The sequence below is a fragment of the Microcebus murinus genome, chromosome 24 (genome assembly GCF_040939455.1).
Source record: "Microcebus murinus isolate Inina chromosome 24, M.murinus_Inina_mat1.0, whole genome shotgun sequence".
In the NCBI taxonomy this organism is placed as follows: Eukaryota; Metazoa; Chordata; class Mammalia; order Primates; family Cheirogaleidae; genus Microcebus; species Microcebus murinus.
Window position 1 is genome coordinate 15,465,658 of NC_134127.1, and position 23,202 is coordinate 15,488,859.

Sequence of the window (23,202 nt, forward strand, 5' to 3'; positions counted from 1 at the left end):
TAGAACAGGGAGGCAAAGTAGACCAGGCTCTGATCTCCCACTCCATGTATACCAGAGGGCTCTTCTTTTAACTGCTTGATGTATTGAGTTTGGTTTGGGGTTCACCTGAGGTTTAACCCATATTTATCTGAAAGACTGAAAACTACTGTTGTAGAAAATGAACTTAGAATTATTATACAAGCCTCCTCCCCAAATGTTATCACCACTACCCTGAATTCTAAAGCTATCAATTATTTTTGCCTATTTTATATAGCTGAAATTATATAGGATGTATTATATCCTACAGAGTTTCTTTCTCTCAACCTGGTGAGGTTGACCCATTCTATTGTGTTTAATGATTATTTATTTTAATGACTGAATGCATTGCATATATACCACTATTTATTTATCATTTCTATACCTGATAGACATTTGGATTTTCTCCACTTTGGGCCATTATAAATAATGCTTCTAGGAATGTTCTTTTACATGTGTTCTGGCATACATATGTTTGCATTTCTATCTGGAGTGGAACTGCTAGGGCATCAAAATGTGCATGGGTTCAGGTTTAGTAGATATTACCAGCTTTCCAAAACATGTGCTCATTTACATTTTCATCAATATATCAGAGCTCCTGTTGGTCTACATTCTCACCAACTCCTGTCAGATATATTTAAAGTTGCCCATTCTGATAGGTAGTAAGTGTATCTCATTGTGATTTTAATTTGCATTTCCCTGATAATTATTGTCATTAACTACTTTTTATCTGTTTATTGGCCATTTGGATTTTTTTTCAGGAGACAGAGTCTTGCTCGTCACCCAGGCAGGAGTACAGTGATGTGATCATAGCTCACTGCAGTCAAGCAATCCACCCACCTCAGCTTCCAAAGTAGCTGAGACTACAGGCATGCACCACTACATCCGGCTTTTTAAAATTTTTTGTAGAGATGGCATCTTACATTGCCCAGGCTGATCTCCAACTTCTGGTCTTAAGCAACCCTTCCACCTCAGCCTCCCAAAGTGCTGCGATTATAGGCATAAGCCACCTCAACCAGCCTCATCTGATTATTATTGTCACATCATGTCCTTTGCCCGTATCTTTATTAAACCCAATAGGTTTTTTCTTAATTTGCAGTAATTTGTTATATATTTTGTATGCAAGTCCTTTATCCATTATATATATTACAAATATCTTCTGCTAGCCATTTATTTCCAGTTCAGAGTTATGAATAAAGATGCTTTGAGCAATTATGTACAAGTCTTTGTGTAGAAATGTGTTTTATACTCTTCAGTAAATACCTGGGAGTAAAATTGGTGACTTATATGGTAAGTGCATATTTAACTTGTTTAACTAGACAAAGTTTTCCATGGCTATTACATTTTATATGCCCCCTAGCAATGTATGAGAATTCAGTTGTTTGACGTCTTTACCAATAGTCTTTACCATCTTTTAAGCAACTTTACCATCTTCCATCTATTTATTTGTAACCTTTCTAAAAGATGTGTTTTAGTACATCAATGTGGCTTTTTTTTTTTTTTTTTTTGAGACAGTGTCTCACTTTGCCCAGGCTAGAATGAGTGCCATGGCATCAGCCTAGCTCACAGCAACCTCAAACTCCTGGGTTCAAGTGATCCTACTGCCTCAGCCTCCCGAGTAGCTGGGACTACAGGCATGCGCCACCATGCCCGGCTAGCAATGTGGCTTTTATTGCATTTAGTACGTCAATGCATTTATTTGCATTGAATAATCTTTGATTATTCAAAGATTATCCTATGGTAAATGTTTAAATTTTTATTTTCATTGATTTGTGTTCTTAAATTGTAAGAGTTCTTTGTATTTATGTACAAGTCTTATCTGATGAGTTTTGCAAATATATTTTCCAGTTATATGTTTTGCCTTTTCATTTTTTTTTTTTTTTACCTATTTAATTTTATTGAAAAAAATTTTTTTTTATTTCGGCATATTATGGGGGTATGGATTTTAAGGTTTCAATAAATGCCCATTTCCCACCCTCCCCTCAAAAGTCTGAGTCTCCATCATGACCATCCCCCAGATGGTACACATCTCACTCATATATGTATATACCAGCCCCCCTCCCCCATTCCACCTGCCCAATACCCTATTACTGTAGTACCTATGTGACCACTTAGGTGCTGTTCAGTTAATACCAATTTGCCTTTTCATTTTCTTAATGGTCAGTTTACAAAAGCAACAGCTTTTAATTTTGAGGAAGCCAAATTAATTTTTTTCTACAGTTTGTGCTTTTTGTGACCTAATAAATCTTTGCCTACTCTAAGTTCATGAAGATGTTCTCCCATGATTTTCTGTTTTATATGTTTAGTTTTTACACTTAGGTCTATTATCCATGTACAGTCAAATTTTGTGGACCACATATGGTCCATGTTGCTTTTCTTGATGAACATGCAGTTATTCCAACATCATTCATTGTTAAGAGTATGTCTTCCTTGTTGAATTACTTTGGCACTTTTGTCCAAAAAAAATATCAATGGACCTTATGTGTGAGTATTTCTGGACTTTCCATTCTGTTCCATTAATCACCATGTTCATTTTAGGTCAATACTACCTACACTGTTATGACTGTAGTTTCTTAATAGTAAATCTTGAAATCTGGTACCACATGTGCTCCAAATTTGTTCTTTTTCAAAATTATTATTCTAGGTCCATGAAATTGCTGTATAAATTTTACAGTTAACTTCTCAATTATTAAAAATGATCTCTCCTAGGATGTTGATATTTTTCAGAAGTTTAAGAACAATGCATGTTATGGTTTCCTTTTTGTTTATGCCACTTGCAATGGTTTCATAATTGTCCTGCAATTTTTCTGTTTGGGGACAATTGTCAATGGGTATCTTGAGTTTCTACACAGTTCTGGCCTTCTGAACAAAGGATATATTTGTATTGCAAACAGCCTTGGAAACTAGAGATAGTGTATCCCTCCAAGAAGATTTACAGATCAATCTCCTTGGAGATGTTCCAGGGCAGTAACGTTCTATTTTCCTCTCTTCAGAGGAAATTTATTAGCCTGGAATGTAACCAATCTCTCTTGCCAGAAGAGAGAACAAGCAGATGTGCTTCATAAAAACCTCAGAGTCCCCTAATAGTGGGACCAGTAGCATCTATCCTAGTAGGGCTTTTCCTGTGAGAATTGAGACATGGTTAATCAATACAAGATGCTGCTCTGATCTGGCTGCTATTCTGCTGTAGTAATTGTTTATTTCTTTGAACTTTTGGTGTTGTATTTTTCTGTCAGTGTATGTAAGGTAAAATCTCAGATCTATTACAGTTTTTTTTTTGTTTTGTTATTTTGAAAGATGGGGGAGTGAGAAGGGGAGTTGGGTTTCTTTTCTTTTTTTTTTTTTTTTTTTTTTTGAGACAGAGTCTTACTTTGTTGCCTCCGGTAGAGTGGCACCATGATAGCTCACTGCAACCTCCAACTTTTGGGCTCAAGTGATCCTCCTGCCTCAGCCTCCCAAGTAGCTGGGACTACAGGCATGGGCCATGACACCTGGCTAATTTTTCTATTTTTGGTAGAGACTGGGTCTCACTCTTCCTCAGGCTGGTCTTGAACTCCTGAGCTCAAGCAATCCTCCCACTTTGGCCTCCTAGAGTGCTAGGATTACAGGTGTGAGCCACCACCCCCAGTTTATAGTTTCTTTCCTAACACTTTCCTACAATGTCCTTTATCAGATATTGGTATCAAGATTATGCTGGCCCCAGAAAGCATACTGGGAAATATTTGTTTATTCTCTGGAAAAATTAAAAGCTAAATTTTAGGGTTATAGTTTATTAAATATTTGGAAGAATTATCTAAAGTCATCTGGGCCTATCAGTTCTTTGTGAGAAGATGTTTCATTATAGATTCAATTCTTGTGATAAATATGCTTAAATCTGCATTTTTATTCTTTCTTTACTTAACTACTTCCCATTTCACTTATCCTCTAGTCAGCTGTGTGTCAACTCGTGTTAAACCATCTGTTGATATTTTACTGGCTCTCTTTCCTTACGGAATTCTAGTCCTCACTGAAATTCCCTTTTAGCAATTTCTGCAAGTTCTTTGGAATGTCTCATGTGTGTTCATAAAACTCTCTCCACTTCCATGTGATAATATCAGCCATCCCTCCTCCATTCCACTAGATTCTTATGAGGATGTCTGCTGCCTAAACTATGGAGCCAATGCCAGAGAATGTGCCCGATGGCAAAGAACTGGGTACCATTAAGGAGTAGGTGGTAAAGTTTCCATCCCACTGTTGCCAAAGCCACTGGTATGCAGGCTGTTGATGTCACAGTGCTAAGTTTTTTTCCAAGACCTATCTCTATTTTCACAAAATAACTTTTTAATTGACAAATAAAAATGGCATGTTTGTGGTGTACAGGTTGATATATGTTACAGAATGACTAAATCAAGTTTTGATATACAGATTACGTAACTATTTTTTGTGGTGAGAACACTTAATATACTCTTAGCAAGTATATAGTGTATTGTCATTAACTGTAGTCACCATGATGTACAATAGAGCTCTTGAATTTATTTTTCCTAACTGAAATTTTGTGTCCTTTGACCAACATCTTCCCAATTCCCATACCCCAACCCAAAAGAGTATCTTAAAAGCTGTCACCTTCTAATGACATTTTTAAAGCACAGTCTTTGAACTGTCCAGAAGAAGAATTTATTCCAAAATTAAACTGGAACAGGTTTCGGAATTATCACAGGAGGCATTTAGTGGCTAAACCACTGTGCCCCACTCACCCCATGCCCTGATCTGTACATGGTGCAGCAAGTATTCCTTCTTGTTCCTGTATACACCCTGCGAACTTGTGTGGGCATTTTTTTTACCCCTGAATTCTACCGGATGTGTTTACTACTCCCCCCTGTCCTCCTGTCTTCTGTTCTCTTCACTTCTGTTCCCCAACCCCATGAGGCTGTTTTCTGTAAGTCTTTTAAATCTCGGTTGGACTAAATAAAGGCTGAAACGAAACAAAACAAAACAAAAAAATGGCGGAGCGGGCACTAGATTCTCATGGGAGCTTGAACCCTGCTGTAAACTGCGCCTGCGTGGGATCTAAGTTGCATGCTCCTTATGAGGATCTAATGCCTGATGATCAGAGGTGGAGATGAGGTGCTGATTCTAGCACTGGGGAGTGGCTGCAAATATAGATCATCATTACCAGAAAGATTTGACTGCACAATAGATGTAATGTGCTTGAATCACTCTGAAACCATCCCTGGGTCCATGGAAAAAGTGTCTTCCATGAAACTGGTCTCTGATGCCCAAAAGGTTGAGGACTGCTGGTTTAGAGCATTCAGCACTTCCCTGACAATTTTCCTGCTGAGACCAATAGCGATGATTTAATCAATCAACAGAATTTTAATGTGAATTATGCCAGGGCAACATCTATTGTCTGGTTACGCCTGCTACACTGACATTTGAAAACCAAAGAGATTTTTCTTTCACTTTCATATTTCTTTGGTTTTTCTTCAGAGTACAATTCCATCAGCACATATTTAACCTGCACAAGTGTGTGCTTGGCAAAAATGAAATAGAGATGAAATTGAAAAAATTTATATACTATGAAATTATGCTTTGTATACCTATTACATGCTATATTTTGATATATACAGAATTATTGTACAAGGATGTTTATATAATATTATGTTCTACTTTGTGGGAAATCTAAGGAATTTTCAAGCATAATTTGATTCCATGTGATATTTACATGCTGTAACCTTAAGAAATTAGCCCCTGGTAAAATGGGGCACCACTGTATTCAATACAGAAGCTAGCATTTTTTAATTCATCTTTTTCAATTAAGAAAATCAAATTCTACTTTTAAAATATCAGTATTTATTCTCAAGTACATAGGTTTCCTCCAATAAACACTTAATTTAAATAATATGCAAATATATATTCAATTTATACTGGCCACCGGGTCATACTTTGTATGGTAGAATCCAATGCCACATGTCTAAGAACTGATATGTAAACTGTTACTCTCAATTTTAAAAAAACACTGACAGCTGACTATGCCCTTAGATCTTCTTCCATTCTCTATTTTGTCTGTACAACGTGATTGAAGTGGCTGAGAATGTTTAACATCTTTAACCTTTAAGGGATCCCTAAAAGCATTCCACGCCCTCCAGAACAGCATATGACACAGACATAAGGTGGAGCACCTTGCATCTAGAGTACATCTGATTTCCAGCCTGTAACCTCTTACTTTTAAGCTTTAACAGTCTCAGAAATTGCAAAGAAAACAATATAAAAGCACCTCATAGATTACCAGGACCATTACTAGTCCTCGACACTTCAGCAGATGAAACCTCCTTGATCCCAGACTATAAAAACGCCTTCTGAAGGCTATTGAGCTCCTCTTTGATTCTTGGCCCAAGTCTTAGTTTTCTCACAGTGCTGAAGATCTGTATTTCATTAGGGATATCATCTTAAATCCCTGTGTGCCCCTGCTTGTTTTAAAAGGAGTTTCTCCTGCATGGATTCATTTGTATCTGTTTTGAAGGGGAACTGATAAGTATTTAAATATATTTAAAATCTATTATTAAATACTGTTTTTTTTTTTTTTCAGATAAACCCTAATGGTTATGAACCTGATTTTTTCTAATTCCAATCTGATATCACTGCATATGGAGTCCCTAGGTTAAAAACACACCTGTGAGGGTTAGGGTCAGATCTTGTTCTACCACCTTCTAAGGTACTGTTGAACTTTCTTTCTCAACTAAATTTATAGAAATCTCAAATGGCAATCATCAAAAGTCACAAGGTATTTTCACTCTACACAGCAAAAGAAATATTCTCAACTGAATTGGAGTCTTTAATTCTCCTATAAAGGCAAAATATGAAAACCTGAATCTTTGCGTAAGCTCAGCCCTTCTCAGTAGCATATGTTGTTTATGCTGTGTTTGTGCTGTTTTTGTAAATGCATCCCAAACAACTTATACAAAAGAGAAATCCAAAAACCTTTCTTCCCAGCAATTACCTTCAACTTAATCCACAAAAAAGCGGCTTACAGATCCACTTGGGTTTTAGTTTACAATGCTAATAGCACCATCATTTGTTTGATTAAGTAAGTAACATGTGCTTATAGTAAAAGTTTCACAATGCAAAAAAGGAAGGTAAAGGTCAATTGAAATTAGTTTTTCCTTTAGTAATCTTAAATTATTTAGTTGAAACTTAACTTACCATACCATTGGGCACAATGGAAAAATTGAGTAGCCAAAGTTCCTATCATTTAGGAATTTAGATGCAAAGCTACATCTGCCTGTGACATTAGGTCTGCCATTTGTCACTGTGTAACATATTATAAAACAATCTAGTCATCCTAAAATTATAGTAGCAGCATTTAAATTGTTAAGCTAGTTGGGTAACAGTGGATGTTAATCAATAAGCCAAAAACAGTTATTTAGATAGAATCATCTGTCTGAAGTACATAAAGAGACACAGTCTTACAGATCCAAATAAAGAGTTGGTATTAAATGCTAAACACTATTAATAAGTCACATGTCCTAGGAGAAAGGGCAGGGGTATGGCTTAACGGCTATGATTAAGGCAAAGACAATTCTTCTTTTATACTTAATAAGAAATTTAAGTTTTTTATACTTAAAATTATTATGCCAACCAGGGACACTTTGTTGAATTAAACACTTTTATAAGGAAGATGGTATCTTAAATTACTCTGATTATTCTAAATTAAATAATTTTTATGGGTTCAGTTGAAATAAATGTGTTTAACATACATTGATTTCTATGAACCTACCAAGTCTCTTCTTTCATTAAAAGACTATGTTACAGAGGTGGGTTCGTAGGAGGTAAGCATAAAAGGAATTCAGATAAACCTCCAAAATTAGTCTTCCTGAAAAGTAGTCCCATACAAACGGGGGGAGGGTACATATATGGAGGGAATTTGATTCCAGCTGGAGGAATCACTGGTTTTATGACTTCAGGCAAATCAGAATCTTAGTTTTCTAATCAGTTAGAATGAAGCCAATAACCTACTCTGTAAGAACGTTGAAAGATTCTCAACAATGTTTTGATTTACTTTCATTCCTAGTGAAATGAAACAACACTCTCCCAGTAGAATGAAATAATCCAACTCCTAACACTGAATGCTTTTATTAAGTGTCTATGTGAGAAACAATGTTAAACAATGCATAAAGTATATTAAAGCAGGATTATACCTTGCTTAGGAACCCCTTTTTCCAAAATAAAAAACAAATTAATACATAACATAAATTTGTACCCCCAGAATATGCTGAAATAAACAAATAAATAAAATAAAAACTAAATACAAAGGGGATATCCATGCCACAGGAGCTTTTATGTGCTACCCCCAAAAATAGTATCCTGGCCTGAGAACTTGCCTGGCCAATTATTCACCCTTTGTGCAATGTATTGGCTAGAGGAATACATTCATTAAGAAATAAACTAATTCAGATCGGGGAAGACAGCTGACCAGAGACACCAGCTGCCAAATCGTCTCAGAAAGAAAGAAAAAAGTTTTGGATGGAAAAAATAAATCATAGATCAGGTGTAATTCTAAAGGAAAAGTTCCAGAATCTATAAGAAACTCCACAGGAAGAAGTTGCCAAACAGAAAAAGGACGAGCAAGGTATCAGCAGAGGTCAACCCCCAAGAGGCTTGCAGTCTGGTGAAAAGGGTAGGTGGAGTGGTTTGTTTCTCCCTTGCTCACATTTCTGGCAGTCAGCAGCCTCCTGAGCTGCTTGAGAGTCTTTCTACCCCTCATAAGCCCAAAAGCTGCTATAGCCAGTAAACTGGGAACTTCTTGAGGACATAGCACCAGGCTGCCAGCCCCCTCGGGGTTGCTTCCCCTCACTGCAGGCGCCATATTCCTTCTCTACCCACCATGCGCCTTTGTCCCCAGCACAGGGCTTCAGCCCCTCAGTTCTTCTTGCTCGTTCCCACACAAACATTTCCCAACTCTGGCCTAGATTCTGGGAGCCACAGGAAGCCAGTGGCTCCCAGGGGATCTGCATGACCTCAGAGCATGGATATTCCAGGCAGGCTGCCTTCCAGAGAGAGGGACAGAGATGACCAAAGTGCTAGCTTTCCCCCAGACTCTTTTCTTCTCCATCCCCTCTTTTGCCTATAGATGCTTCAGCTTCCATCCCCTCTATCAGGGCTTCTGCTTCCATCCCCTCTATCAGGGCTTCAACAGAGAGTAGGGTGCAAACCTTTCCTTTTAACAACCTGTAGAGGAGTAAGGAGTGGAAAAATATTACATGAAATGGAAATCAAAAGAAAGCAGGTGTAACCATTCTCATATTGGGTAAAATTGACTTTAAATCAACAATGGTAAAGAGAGACAAAGATGGTCATTATCTAATGGCAAAGGAACAATTCAACAAGACAACATAACAATCCTAAATATTTATGCACCTACTGCAGGAATGCCCAGATTCAAAGCAAACTCTGCTAGATCTAAGCCAAGAGACTATCATCAAAGTCATAATTGCTGAGGACTTCAACACCCCACTGAGAGAGCTGGACAGGTCACCCAAGCAGAAAATAAAAAAAAAACACTGGACTTAAACAGGACTCTAGAACAAATGGGCCTGACATACGACCTTCCAAGACTCAATCAGAAAGAAATAGAACTGTTGAACAAACCAATAAAAAGCAATGAGATTGAAGCAGCAATAAAGCAGCTTCAAACCAAGAAAACCCCTGGACCAAATAGATTCACAGCCGAATTTTACCATACCTATGAGGAAGAGCTTGTAAGCATACTGCAGAAATTATTCTATAACATCGAGAAAAAAAAATTATATATATATATATATATATATATATATATATATATATATATATATATAAAACATCGAGAAAGAGGGAATCATCCCCAACTCATTCTACGAAGCCAGTGTCACCCAACACCCAAGCCAGGAAAGGCCATAAACAACGACAACAACAAAACTACAGACAATATCCCGTATGTATAAAGATATAAAAATCCTCAATAAAATACTAGCAAACCAAATTCAGCAGCACATCAAAAAAAAAAAAATAATCAACCATGAATAAGTGGGCTTCATCCCAGTGATTCAAAGATAATTCAACATATATATCAATAAATGTGATTAGTCACATAAACAAAAGCAAAAAAAAGCATCTGATCATCTCAACAGATGTAGAAAAAAAAAAAACATTCTGTAAAATTCAGCACCCTTTCATGATAAAACCCCCAAACTAGGCATAGAAAGAACATATCTCAAAATGATAAAAGCTATATATGACAAACCTACAGCCAACATCATACTTAATGGAGGAAAGTTGAAAGCATTTCCACTCAGAACTGGAAAAAGATAACAGTGCCCACTGTCACCAGTTCTAGTCAACATAGCATGAGAAGTACTAGCCAGACCAATCAGGCAAGATAAAGAAATAAAGGTATCTCAATCAGGAAAGGGGAGATCAAACCATCGCTTTTAGATGATGATATGATCTTTTATTTAGAAAATCCCCAAGACTCCACCAAAAGACTCCTGGAATTGATAAATAAATTCAACAAAGTCTCAGGTTACAAAATCAATGTACACAAATCAGTAGCATTCCCACACACCAACAGTCAAGCTGATATCAAACTGAGATTCAATACCATTCATAATAGCTACAAAGAGAATAAAATACTTAGGAATATACTTAACCGGGGAGGTAAAAGATCTCTACAAACAGATATGAAACACTAAGAAACCAGAGATGACACAAACAAATGTGAAAACACATCATGCTTGTGAATAGGTAGAATCAACTTTGGTAAAATGTCCATACTACCCAAAGTGATTTACAAATTCAATGCTATCCTCAAAATATCAATGTCATACTTCAGATTTAGAAAAAGTAATTCTATGCTTTGTTTGGCACCAGAAGAAAGCCCCAACAGCAAAAGTAATCTTAAGCAAAAAGAACAAACCTGGAGGCATCACATTACCAGACTCCAAACCATACTACAAAGGCTATGGTAACCAAAACAGCATGTGACTAGCATAAAAATATAGACATAGACCAATGGATTAGAACCGAGAACCCAGATATAAAACCATCCACATACAGCCAACTGATCATTGACAAAGCAGACAACAATATACGCTGAGGAAAAGAAGTTGTATTCGAGAGAGAGGAAAATGGAGGAGTAAAGGTAACCCCCCCCCACTCCTGCTCCCAGAGGACAGCCATAAGGACAGCATTGAGAATCTGCAGAGGTTCAGCGCGGGACTCTCATAAAAGGAAAAACAAGGTGATCGGGAGATTAGATCACGTTCTCTGGAGAGTGCAAAGCAAACAATAGGGTGCATGGGAGGGCGCCAGCCCGCTGGGCCAGGGGGAGAAGTGGAATCAGACCCACAGGAGAACTCCTTGCTTCCCCATTGACCTCCACACCCACCCAGCCAGGGACCTGTCTGAAATTGGTGCGAAATCGCAGCAGGAGAAGAGGGTGCTAGAGTGTGGTCAATGGTGGAAAACAACGTGAACTCCCCTGAGCCCCGTGCTAGGACAGCTCCAAGACAGGAAGAAACTGAACTGAGCTGATAGGAAAGGCAGTTAGATGTCTTGCCTCAGGTAACCAGTGGGACTAAGTCGGGGGCTTTAAGCTGGAACTACCCCTGGCGAATAAGACTGCACATGGTGGGTCAGTAAAAGTGAGAGTGCAGCTGAACTGGAGGTTGGGCAGGTGGCATAGAAGAGGCTACGGGGTGTCCTTTTGACCCAGACTCTCAACCCGGCACCTGCCACACCCTAAACAGTCACCCACAGTACTGGTGCCCTGCGAGTGGGCAAGCGGACACCATTGAGGGGGTCCACAGCCCAGCCATCTTACGGTGTGGCAGGAAAGCCCCCTCCCCCCCACCCAGCTTAGAGTCTCTCCTGGCAAATTCCACCTTACACAATCTGCGATCGGCTCACCAGGACTGACTCAACCAATGAACTACTGAGAAGTCTAACAGCCGAGGGGAGTTACAGTCACTGAGGTGCCTGGGTGCAGAGCAGACTGGGGAGCTACCTCCTCCCCCCAGTCCACATCTCTCCTGCCAAAAGTGGTAGGCTCTACCCCTAAAGGCGGGGCGAGAAAAGAAAACCCACTCTCCCCCAGATCTAGGGAGAACCCGCTAGATCTGCGTCTAGTGTGGTGGAAGAGCTCCCGATAGTGGCTGATCAAGAAACTACAAAACAGAGGACACTGAGCTCCAGCAATTGATCCAGATGGGGAGGGATCAGAGTAATTAAAAAAAAAAAAAATCAAACCAAAAATACTCCCCCTAAGAGATACACCATCTCTCAAGAAATGGAGACTGAACAAACCCAAAACACTAAAATGACAGAAGAAGAATTCCAAAATTGGATTGTAAGAAAGCCCAATGATATGCAAGAAAAAATGGATAACCAACACAAGGAAACTACAAAGAAGATACAGGATTTGGAACAAAGATTCACTAAGGAAATCAAGATCTTGTAGAAGAATCAATCCAATATTCTGGAAATGAAGAATTTATTCAGGGAAATTCAAAACACAGTGGAAAGCCTCAAAAATAGGGTGAACCAAACAGAAGAAAGAATCTCAGAGATTGAATACAACATCTTCAGATCAAATAAGTTAATCACAGAGTTAGAGCAGAAAAATAAGAGACATGAGCAAAGTTTACAAGAATTGTGGGATTATACGAAGAAAAATAACCTGCAGTCCATTGGATTCCAGAGAAGGAGGAAGAAAAAACCCAAAGGTTGGATAAGCTATTCAAAGGAATAATTAAGGAAAATTTCCCAGGTCTAACCAGTAAGCTAGAATTAGAAATAAAAGAGGCCAAAAGGACTCCTGGGAGATACAATGCAAACAGGAAAACACCACGGCATGTCGGCATGTCGTCATCAGATTGACCAAAATATCAACAAAAGAAACCCTCCTACAAGCTGTAAGGCTAAAGAAGCAAGTTACATACAAAGGAAAACCTATCCGAATAACGCCAGATTTCTCAACTGAAACAATACAAGCAAGGAGAGACTGGCGCCCCATTCTCACTCTTTTTAAACAAAATAATGCCCAGCCTAGAATCTTGTACCCTGCAAAACTAAGCTTTATATATGAAGGACAAATTAAGACATTCTCAGATAAGCAAAGTCTCAGAGAATTCACCAAGACAAGACCAGCCCTACAAGAAGTACTCAAAACAGTGTTATGCACGGAACAGAATAAAAACTCACGAATACAAAAACAACCAAAATCCAAAGACTAAAGGCCAGATATTACAATGGCTAAAGAGAGAAATCAAAGCAACAACATCCAACCCAACAGAATGATCAGTAATCTACTTCACCTATCAGTTCTCACAATAAATGTGAATGGTTTAAACTCTCCACTTAAGAGACATAGGCTGGCTCAATGGATAAGAAAGTACAGGCCAAGTATATGCTGTCTTCAGGAAACACATCTAACCTGCAAGGATGCATACAGACTAAAAGTGAAGGGGTGGGGATCAGTACTCCAAGCAAGTGGAAGCCAAAAGAAGGCTGGCGTGGCAGTTCTAATCTCAGATGATTTAGTTTTTAAGCCAACAAAAGTAGTGAAAGACAAAGAGGGTCATTATATAATGGTGAAGGGCACAGTTCAACAAGAGATAACAATTTTAAATATATATGCACCCAAATTAGGTGCACCCAGATTCATAAAGCAAACTTTACTGGATCTGCAAATTGATTAACAGCAACTCCATAATACTGGAGATTTCAACACCCCACAGATGGCACAGGACAGATCCTCCAAACAGGAAATTAATAAACAAATAATGGACTTAACAAAACTCTAGAACAATTGGGTCTGACAGACATCTACAGGACATTCTACCCAAAATCCACTGAATGTACATTCTTCTCATCACCTCACAGGACATTCTCTAAGATTGACCATATCCTAGGACACAAAGCAAGCCTCAAGAAATTTTAAAAAATAGAAATCATACCATGTATCTTCTCAGATCACAGTGGAATAAAAGTAGACATCAACCCTGACAGAAACTCACATTTCCACACAAAAACGTGGAAATTAAACAAACTCCTACTAAATGATTACTTCGTAAATGAAGAAATCAAGATGGAAATAAAAAAACTCTTTGAACAAAATTACAATGGAGAGACAAGTTATCAAATCCTCTGGGACACAGCTAAAGCAGTACTGAGAGGAAAGTTTATTTCCATGAAAGCCTATAACCAAAAGTCATAAAGATTACAAATAGACAATCTAATGAAACGACTCAAAGAATTGGAAAAACAAGAACAGATCAACCCCAAACCCAGCAGAAGCAGTGAAATCAACAAGATCAAATCAGAACTAAATGAAATGGACAACAGGGAAGCTATTCAGGAGATTAATAAAACAAAAAGTTTGTTCTTTGAAAAAATAAACAAAATTGACACACCACTGGCTAGGCTAATGAAAAGCAGAAAAGAGAAATCTCTAATAAGCTCCATCAGGAACAAAAAAGGAGATATCACAACTGATCCCAAGGAGATACAAGATATAATTTACAAATACTACAAAAACCTTTATGCACACAAACTGGAAAATGTGGAGGAAATGGACAAATTTCTAGAAACACATAGCCTCCCTAGGCTCAACCAGGAAGAAATAGACTTCCTGAACAGACCAATCTCAAGAGCCGAAATAGAAACAGCAATTAAAAATCTCCCTAAAAAGAAAAGTCCCAGTCCAGATGGTTTCACACCCAAATTTTGCCTCACTTACAAAGAAGAACTGGTGCCTATCTTGCAGAAATTATTCCATAACATGGAGAAGAACGGAAACCTCCCCAACACCTTTTATGAAGCAAATATTACTCTGAAACCAAAACCAGGAAAGGATGTGACAAAAAAAGAAAACTACAGACCAATATCCCTAATGAATATAGATGCAAAAATTTTCAACAAAATCTTAGCTAACCGAATCCAGACACTTATCAAAAAAATAATCCATCACGACCCAGTGGGCTTCATCCCAGGGATGCAGGGATGGTTCAACATATGTAAATCTATTGATGCAATTCACCACATAAACAGAAGCAAAAACAAAGACCACACGATTCTTTCAATAGACACAGAAAAAGCTTTTGACAAAATTCAACACCCTTTCATGATACGAACACTTAATAAAATAGGCATAGAAGGGACATACCTAAAAATGATACAAGCCATATATGACAGACCCATAGCCAACATCATACTGAATGGGGAAAAATTGAAATCATTCCCACTTAGAACTGGAACCAGACAAGGCTGCCCACTATCTCCACTTCTATTCAACATAGTGCTGGAAGTTCTGGCTACAGCAATCAGACAGGAAAGTGGAATTAAAGGTATCCAAATGGGAGCAGAAAAGATCAAAATTTCACTGTCTGCTGATGATATGATATTATATTTAGGAAACCCCAAAGATTCAACCAAGAAATTCCTGGAACTGATCAATGAATTTAGTAAAGTCTCAGGATACAAAATCAATACACAGAAATCAGAGGCATTCATATACACCAACAACAATCAAATTGAGAACCAAATCAAAGGCTTAATTCCCTTCACAATAGCAACAAAGAAATTAAAGTACCTAGGAATATACTTAACCAAGGAGGTAAAAGACCTCTACAGGGAGAACTATGAAACACTGAGGAAGGAAATAGAGGATGTAAACAGATGGAAATCCATACCAAGCTCGTGGATCGGCAGACTCAACATCATTAAAATGTCTATACTACCCAAGCTGATCTACAGATTCAATGCAATACCTATTAAAATCCCATCATCATTCTTCACAGGTATAGAAAAAATAATTTTACGCTTAGTTTGGAACCAAAGACGACCCCGAATATCAACAGCAATTCTAGGCAACAAAAACAAAATGGGAGGTATTAATATGCCAGATATCAAACTATACTACAAAGCTGTAGTAATTAAATCAATCTGGTATTGGCACAAAAATAGGAATATTGACCAGTGGAACAGATCTGAGAATCCTGATACAAAACCATCCTCATATAGCCAACTAATCTTTGACAAAGCAGACAAAAACATATGCTGGGGAAAAGAATCCCTTTTCAATAAATGGTGCTGGGAAAACTGGATAGCCACTTGCAGAAGGCTGAAGCAGGACCCACACCTTTCACCTCTCACAAAAATCAACTCACGCTGGATAACAGACTTAAAGCTAAGGTATGAAACTATTAGAATTCTAGGGGAAAATGTTGGAAACACTCTCCTAGACATCGGCCTAGGCAAAGAATTTATGAAGAAGTCCCCAAAGGCAATCACAGCAGCAACAAAAATAAATAAATGGGACATGATCAAACTACAAAGCTTCTGCACAGCCAAAGAAACAGTCATGAAAGTAAACAGACAACCTACAGAATGGGAGAAAATTTTTGCATCCTATGCATCACATAAGGGGTTGATAACTAGAATATACTTAGAACTCATGAAAATCAGCAAGAAAAAAAATCAAACAACCCTATCAAGAAGTGGACAAAGGACTTGAACAGAAACTTTTCTAAAGAAGACAGAAGAAATTATAATGATGCGTTCTTCTAAATCTATAACACGAAGAAAAATAGCACCAGTACAATAAGTAGCTGACACAGTTTCACAGTGGAGAGTGATAAGAAGTTTGTCACACTAGAGTACATGACACGGCTAAAGGGGACATTGGATATACAACTTCAGCTGACCATTACTGTCTGAGTATATTTCTGATTCTTTTAGGGAAAGCTAGAAATTCACATTTTTATGCTATCTTGTGATACTTAAAGATAATCAATGAATTAAATTTAAAAAACACCATACCCTCTAGAATGAATCAAATAAAGCAAACTTGGCCCATAGACCTCCAGTTTGCAGCAATTTGGCCTATTTTTCTTTTTAAGTGATTCATTCTGAGAAATTGAGATTGCCAATCAACCCAAGATATATTTTCTTCCTCTCAAATGTTTCCCTTTCTCCATTAGCATTATTAACGATATGTTTGTTTTATTTCCTAGAAATATCAGTGTTCAAAAATCTAGGTTAGCTACTTTAAGGCTCTTTGAGTCAAATATCTTAGAACTAATTTAGTCTATTTTCTCTAATATCCAAATCTCTCTTTCCAAAGTGGTAAGATGACAGATTGATGAAAACAGCAGTTACAAGAAAAAACTAGAGACATTATTTCTTGGTGGAAAGAAGATGACTACATATTTAAATATGCTCAGTTACTATGACCTGTTTGGAACACTTGGCCTACTTTTTAACACTGGTTACATGGTTTCTGAAAGCATATATGTTATACATGTAAGCTTACATAATTTATTTATTAAAAAACAGTATTTTGGATTAACATGTTGCCATAAGTATCTTGAACTCAGAAAATAATATTTCCAAATGAAGTATTAAATAGTCAGAAATAAAAATCTCAAACTGAGAATTAAACCAACTTCCAAAAACTTGTGAGCAAATAATTTTTTTATTTATTTTTTTATTTTAGCATATTACGGGGGTACAAGTGTTGTGAGCACAGAATTTTAAGGCTTACCTGAGTATGGAAAATATAGCTTAATCATATAAAAATATTACAGATTCAAGTGGTACATGTGTGTCTATAAACACTCACATTGAAGTAATTACAGTAGCAGAATGTACTAGAGGCTTAGCGATCTATTTTTTTAATGACATTACACTCATTAATAGGAACTGAGTATGAACTCTATTATAGAGACTTAAACCTGGCTACATAGCTATAATACACTGAGTCAGCAAAAGACAACTTTTAAGGTTAGAAAGAAGTGCTTTACAAAGGCACTTGTTTGTAGAAGTTACATGTCATCTTGTAGTTTGTTGAATTTAATGTTCTTGTAACCTTTATGTTAATTGATTGGCCTATGTAATAGAATTGATGCCATAGTATGAAAGATATACAAAAAGAAGTGGAAAAAATTGGCCAGGATATAAAGTAAGTTCCAATTACAAGGAAATGCTGTTATCTAACTAGAAATAGAGACAAAACATTTATTGAGTTTTTGTAAAGACAACACAGAGCTTGTCACTTTGACTTGTTTGAGCTCCTCAATCCACCAATGGATTAGGCTTATTTTCTCCTTAACTTTCTGATACACTAAAAACGATGGATAATAATACCTACGGTGCTGAAAACAAAATCACAAAGTTCATCACGAAGCTTGGCACACAGTAACATCACTAAAAGTGGGAAAAGGCACGTATTAATCCTGATAGTCACTAAGACATACAGCAATTATACACTGTGAATGATCCATAAAAAAGAGGTAGAGGGTTCCAGAAACATACAAGACAGAGACACCTGGCCGAGTACAATCTTCATTAGAAATGTAAGCATGTCACTGAGCTATGAAGGATGAGCAAAGGGAACTAAGGTGGAATGTTGGTAAGGAGTTAAGAACTGCCCGGTTTAGAGAATAGCATGTGCAAAGTCCCTGAGGAAGAACAGCATATGGTACACTTAATGTATTAAAACAAACAAACAAACAAAAAAAAAACCACACACACAAAAATGAAATTTAGTCATTTGGGGAAAAAAAACAGTGTAAGTACAGGTGGTAGACTTCTATTAAGATAAAGTAACCAAATTCTTTCACAGACAATGAATAAAACTAGCTAGGGAGGAACAAATTTAGAAGAGAAAGGTCCAGGCAACCAACAAAAAAGAATGAACTTAAGTGATTTATAAACTACTCTGTCCCACCCAAAAAGGACCTTTCTAAAAGGTCCATTTTGAAACATTTTTATAATGATCATTGTTATTTATAATCCTGAGTTTATGAAATGCTTAACGAAGACCTTTACTCTTTAATTTTCGGGGTCATTCTTGTTATTCCAGTTTTCCAGATGTGGAAAAGCGGGGTTTAGAGGTTACACAATATTTTCAGGAAGTTGCCTGAGTTCACAGATGACACTAGGCACTCTTAGGCCAGTTTCTCACCAATTTCACACAGAGTCCTCACCGGAGCTGACTCACTCCGAGCAGGAGGCTGCCCAGGTAGCACAGGCGACATTTAGAGCAGTAAGGGGCCATCCTTCCTACCTCTTATCTTTTACTGATATTTTTGGGTGGTATGATTCAAGATAATAGTAAAACCTCAATAAAAATACTATAATCCTTAGTTGATTTTTCCTTGTAATTCTGGAAGACAGTGATATATCACAAAAAAAGTTACTTTTAGTTTAATTAAACAAATGCATACGACTTTGAAGAGATATCCTGAGTTCAGTATGAATTTAACATCAAACCCTGTGAATTCTGTACATTTACACTTGTGTAGTAAAAATTGATCTGCAAAATGTGGCTAGTATCCAATATACACTAGGTGCTGGAGTAAGAGGCCTGTGTGCAAATCCTGCCTTTTCTGCTTGGTAATTAATTAGGCTTCAATGTATTCACCTGTATAAAATGGGAGTAATAAGTGTCTACTCCATAGGGTTATAGTTAAATCAAGTGATTCCTATCAAGCACATAGGTATGCATTATAATGTCACCAATTTAGTTTTACTATTTTAACTCTTAGAGCAATCATGTGTGTTAGGTATCTTTTGGTAATAAAGACAACTTAATACAGATTTTATTAATGAATATATGCCAACCTGAAAATGCAATTAATTCTAACACCAAATTACACAATTCTCTTTAACAGAGTTTTTCTTCTTTACTGAAAAGCATGTGCTTTTTGAGAGCTTTTTGAGGACCAATGACTTTGGGTTCGAGTTTCAGCTGTCAGTCATTAGCTGAGTGACTGCAGATTAAACGTTCCTATTCTAATTTCGCATACTTCTTAGCATAAAGATGAAAGGAGCTGCTTGACACAGATTAGGCCCAAAGTTAATAGCAGCTTTTATTATGTGTGTTGTCCAGTCTTCACGTGGACATTCTTATTACAGTATTCAGTATTTCATTTGTATAAGACTTAACATTCAAATACCTAAAGTGTATTTTAAAATCCTTTAATAGACTTTCCTCACCTTACTACCAATTTCTGTGACTTAAGAGCCAGGTGAAATTAGAGAAATAAATGCTTTAGAATTTGTCAACTTATTGGCATTTGTTTAGCCCCGTGGCCTCTCTCGGGTAACATAGATAGAAATGTTAAGTGACTGGGAAAAAAGGAACACGTGGTATCAAAAATATTTGGGAACATCTGTCATTTTGTTGATACTATGGAGCCTTAGAACTCTACCTGCCACTTTTCCATGAGGTGCAAATTAAAAAATCCAGTTTTCATTTTGATTCACACTGAGACTTGAAGACAATTCAAAGCATGATAGATGCTGGATTGTAGAATGGCAACAGTTTGGGGTATGAACAATACAAAATCATTTTATTAATTTGGGCCACATCAGAAAGAACCAGAAAGCCTGCGATGAGCTCCAGCGACAGTAGATTTTTAGATCGACAGCTGGTTAACATTATCAGAATGGATCAGGGGACAGACGTGACAGCTGGATTCAAGCCAGGGCAGCCAAGAGATACCAAAGATAATTTCTGTGTTTTAAAGAGAGGTTTTTGTCCAGTGCCTCTGACCTGGTGCTACATACATCTTAATTTAAGGTGACAGGTAGTATGGTAAAATACAAACTATACTTATTGTTTAAACTGAAATGATCTGAACAAATACATGTGTCTCAAACGTGGTGCATTTTCCAGCCAGAGCAAGGCATCCACTCTGCCCAAGAACTCTTGACTAAATGCAGAATATATCTAGTGTCCTATTTAGAACCACTTACTGTTTGTTTTTTTAATAAGGAATAAACTTATTAAAGTCTGTTTTTATGGTCTAGTTATGAGCTTGACAGATAAAGCCACACCCATCTTTTCAGCTATAAGACCAGTCAGAAAGAAATCTGTTTTATGCTTCTTACCCCAAAGTTATGATGGGTTTTTTTTTCCCCTGCAGATTTAGTGTGAGGGTCCCCACCTGACACACACAAAGCCCGAGTATCCAACAGAGCGATGGTGTTCATGTTCAACACCTACACTTTCAGAGCTGCCAACAAAGGAAGATAGAAACTTCTCCCTGCACCCCTCTTGGATGGGCGAATGCCTTTAACCTCGTCTTCTACCGATGGGTCCCCACAAGGTACAAACGGGAAAGAGTATTCTTCCAAGAGTGGTGCTAAGAGACCAACAAAAACTGTTCTATGTTAACAAGGTTTAAATGCTTAATTATAGAGTATGTCTAGCAAAAAGCTGAGGAAGACACTTTATACTAATAGAAAAGAAGGATTCACAATTGCTCCTAACCAAAATGGGGGCGTGGGGAGGGAAGCAGGTTTCTAACAGCACCAAAGGAAATTATTATTTGAAGCAAATTAAACTTATGACATTTCATAGCATTAATACATATAGTAGCCAAAGTTTTATTACTACAGTTATCAAGCATAAATACAGCATATGTATATTTATGAAAAAATTTTGAAAGACATGTAATTTATAGAGCTTAAATATTTGCATAATCAATTTAGTGCCTTATGTATTCAGACTATTTTAAAAATATACAATTATTTTAATCTATTTTCTTTAACCCCTGAGTTGACAAATAAATGAGTCATTGTGAAATGAATATAGTATCTATTGGGGAAGATATTTAATCAGCCCAACTACTTAAAGTATGAGAAAAATCAAATTACCATGCAACTTGAAATATCCTATTATATAAAAACCAAGATTTTTCACTTTGCAGCACCATTTTAAAGCAGTATGTATATATAAAAGGTAATATTGTACTGAGATTTTGTGTATGTGAATGCTATTAGGACTTAATTACATTCAAAACTGTTTCCAAACACTGGATTCAACTCCTGTCAAACAAGATGTCTTTTAAGCATCTTATAAAAATATTTTCAGTTACCGTATATATGCTATAAATTGTTCTTACAAAATAAAATTTTTGCCAAGCTTTAATAGTTACTGATTTGCATGCATAGAAATCACTTTCTTCACTGATAAAAATAGATACTCAACTACATCATCCTCATTCATAACTCTGTAATTTGTTTAGAGCCTTGAAGGGGGCAGAAACTCGAAGGTTGTATGTATTTTAAGTGTTAGATGTGGGCAGAAACAGAATCCCTTTGGAGTTTCAGCAAGATGAAAGAATGAACAACTTTTGTTCCATGCTCTTTTCTCTGAAATAGAACAGATTTGTGAGGCTACCACCTAGCCAGATACCATTCTAGGCACTGGAATTCTTCCAAAAAAGTTGTGAGTGGGTAATTTTTGCATTCAAATAAAGTGATTTAGTCATTTGTGTGATATTGTCATATAGCAGAGCAAGTCCACATACCGAACAGGAGCATCATTGTACAAATCCCCATGTCAGTGGAATTCCTTTCTAACCCATGATTGAACTTTGGCAGTAGTTAAAATTCAAATTGGATTGTCCACTACCTATAAATGAAGCTACAAAGGGCTGATGATGTGAGGATAAGGTTCGAGCGAGCTAATAGGTTTTAGTGTCTGAAACTTTTGATAATCTGCCTTTAAGTGTCATGGGTCTTTCAAGGTGGATTCCATCTGTCCTATAAAGTTATGTATTGAAACATAATGCATTCCTTTGATCTCCTTTGTAAAAACCCTATGAAGTCAACAAAATGCCCCCATTGACTCAACAGTCAGATCCTTAACCTGTTGACATGAAAGATTTTAACACTTGTACGTGTTAGTAAACAGTGAGTGAGCTATGTGTTGAAAGGCTCTCAGTAAAAACGGTGCAGGGATGGGCAGAGTCTTGCCACAGGTACGAGATGTCCTACTAATATTCTGTACCAAAATAAAACAAAAGAGTGCAGCTCAAGACAGGATTAGGCCTGATGACCCTTATATAAATTTCCAAAGTCGTTCCCTAATAATGCATTTATCTTGAAAAGCATACTATATTTTTTCTAAAAGCAACAAGAGAAAAAGTATATTTGACTTTGAAATCACTTATATTGGTGAACAAAAATATTCCTGCAACATAGATATATACCACAAGAACACATAAGATGTGTGTATACTATAAGATGTGTGTATACTTTACCATTGTCATCATCTTCCCTGTCCCTCTAAGACACACAGACAAGCACACACACTGCTGTACATACGTAATGCACGTATGTGTATGTGTATTTGTGTATGTTAATATGCATGTTTGTAATACA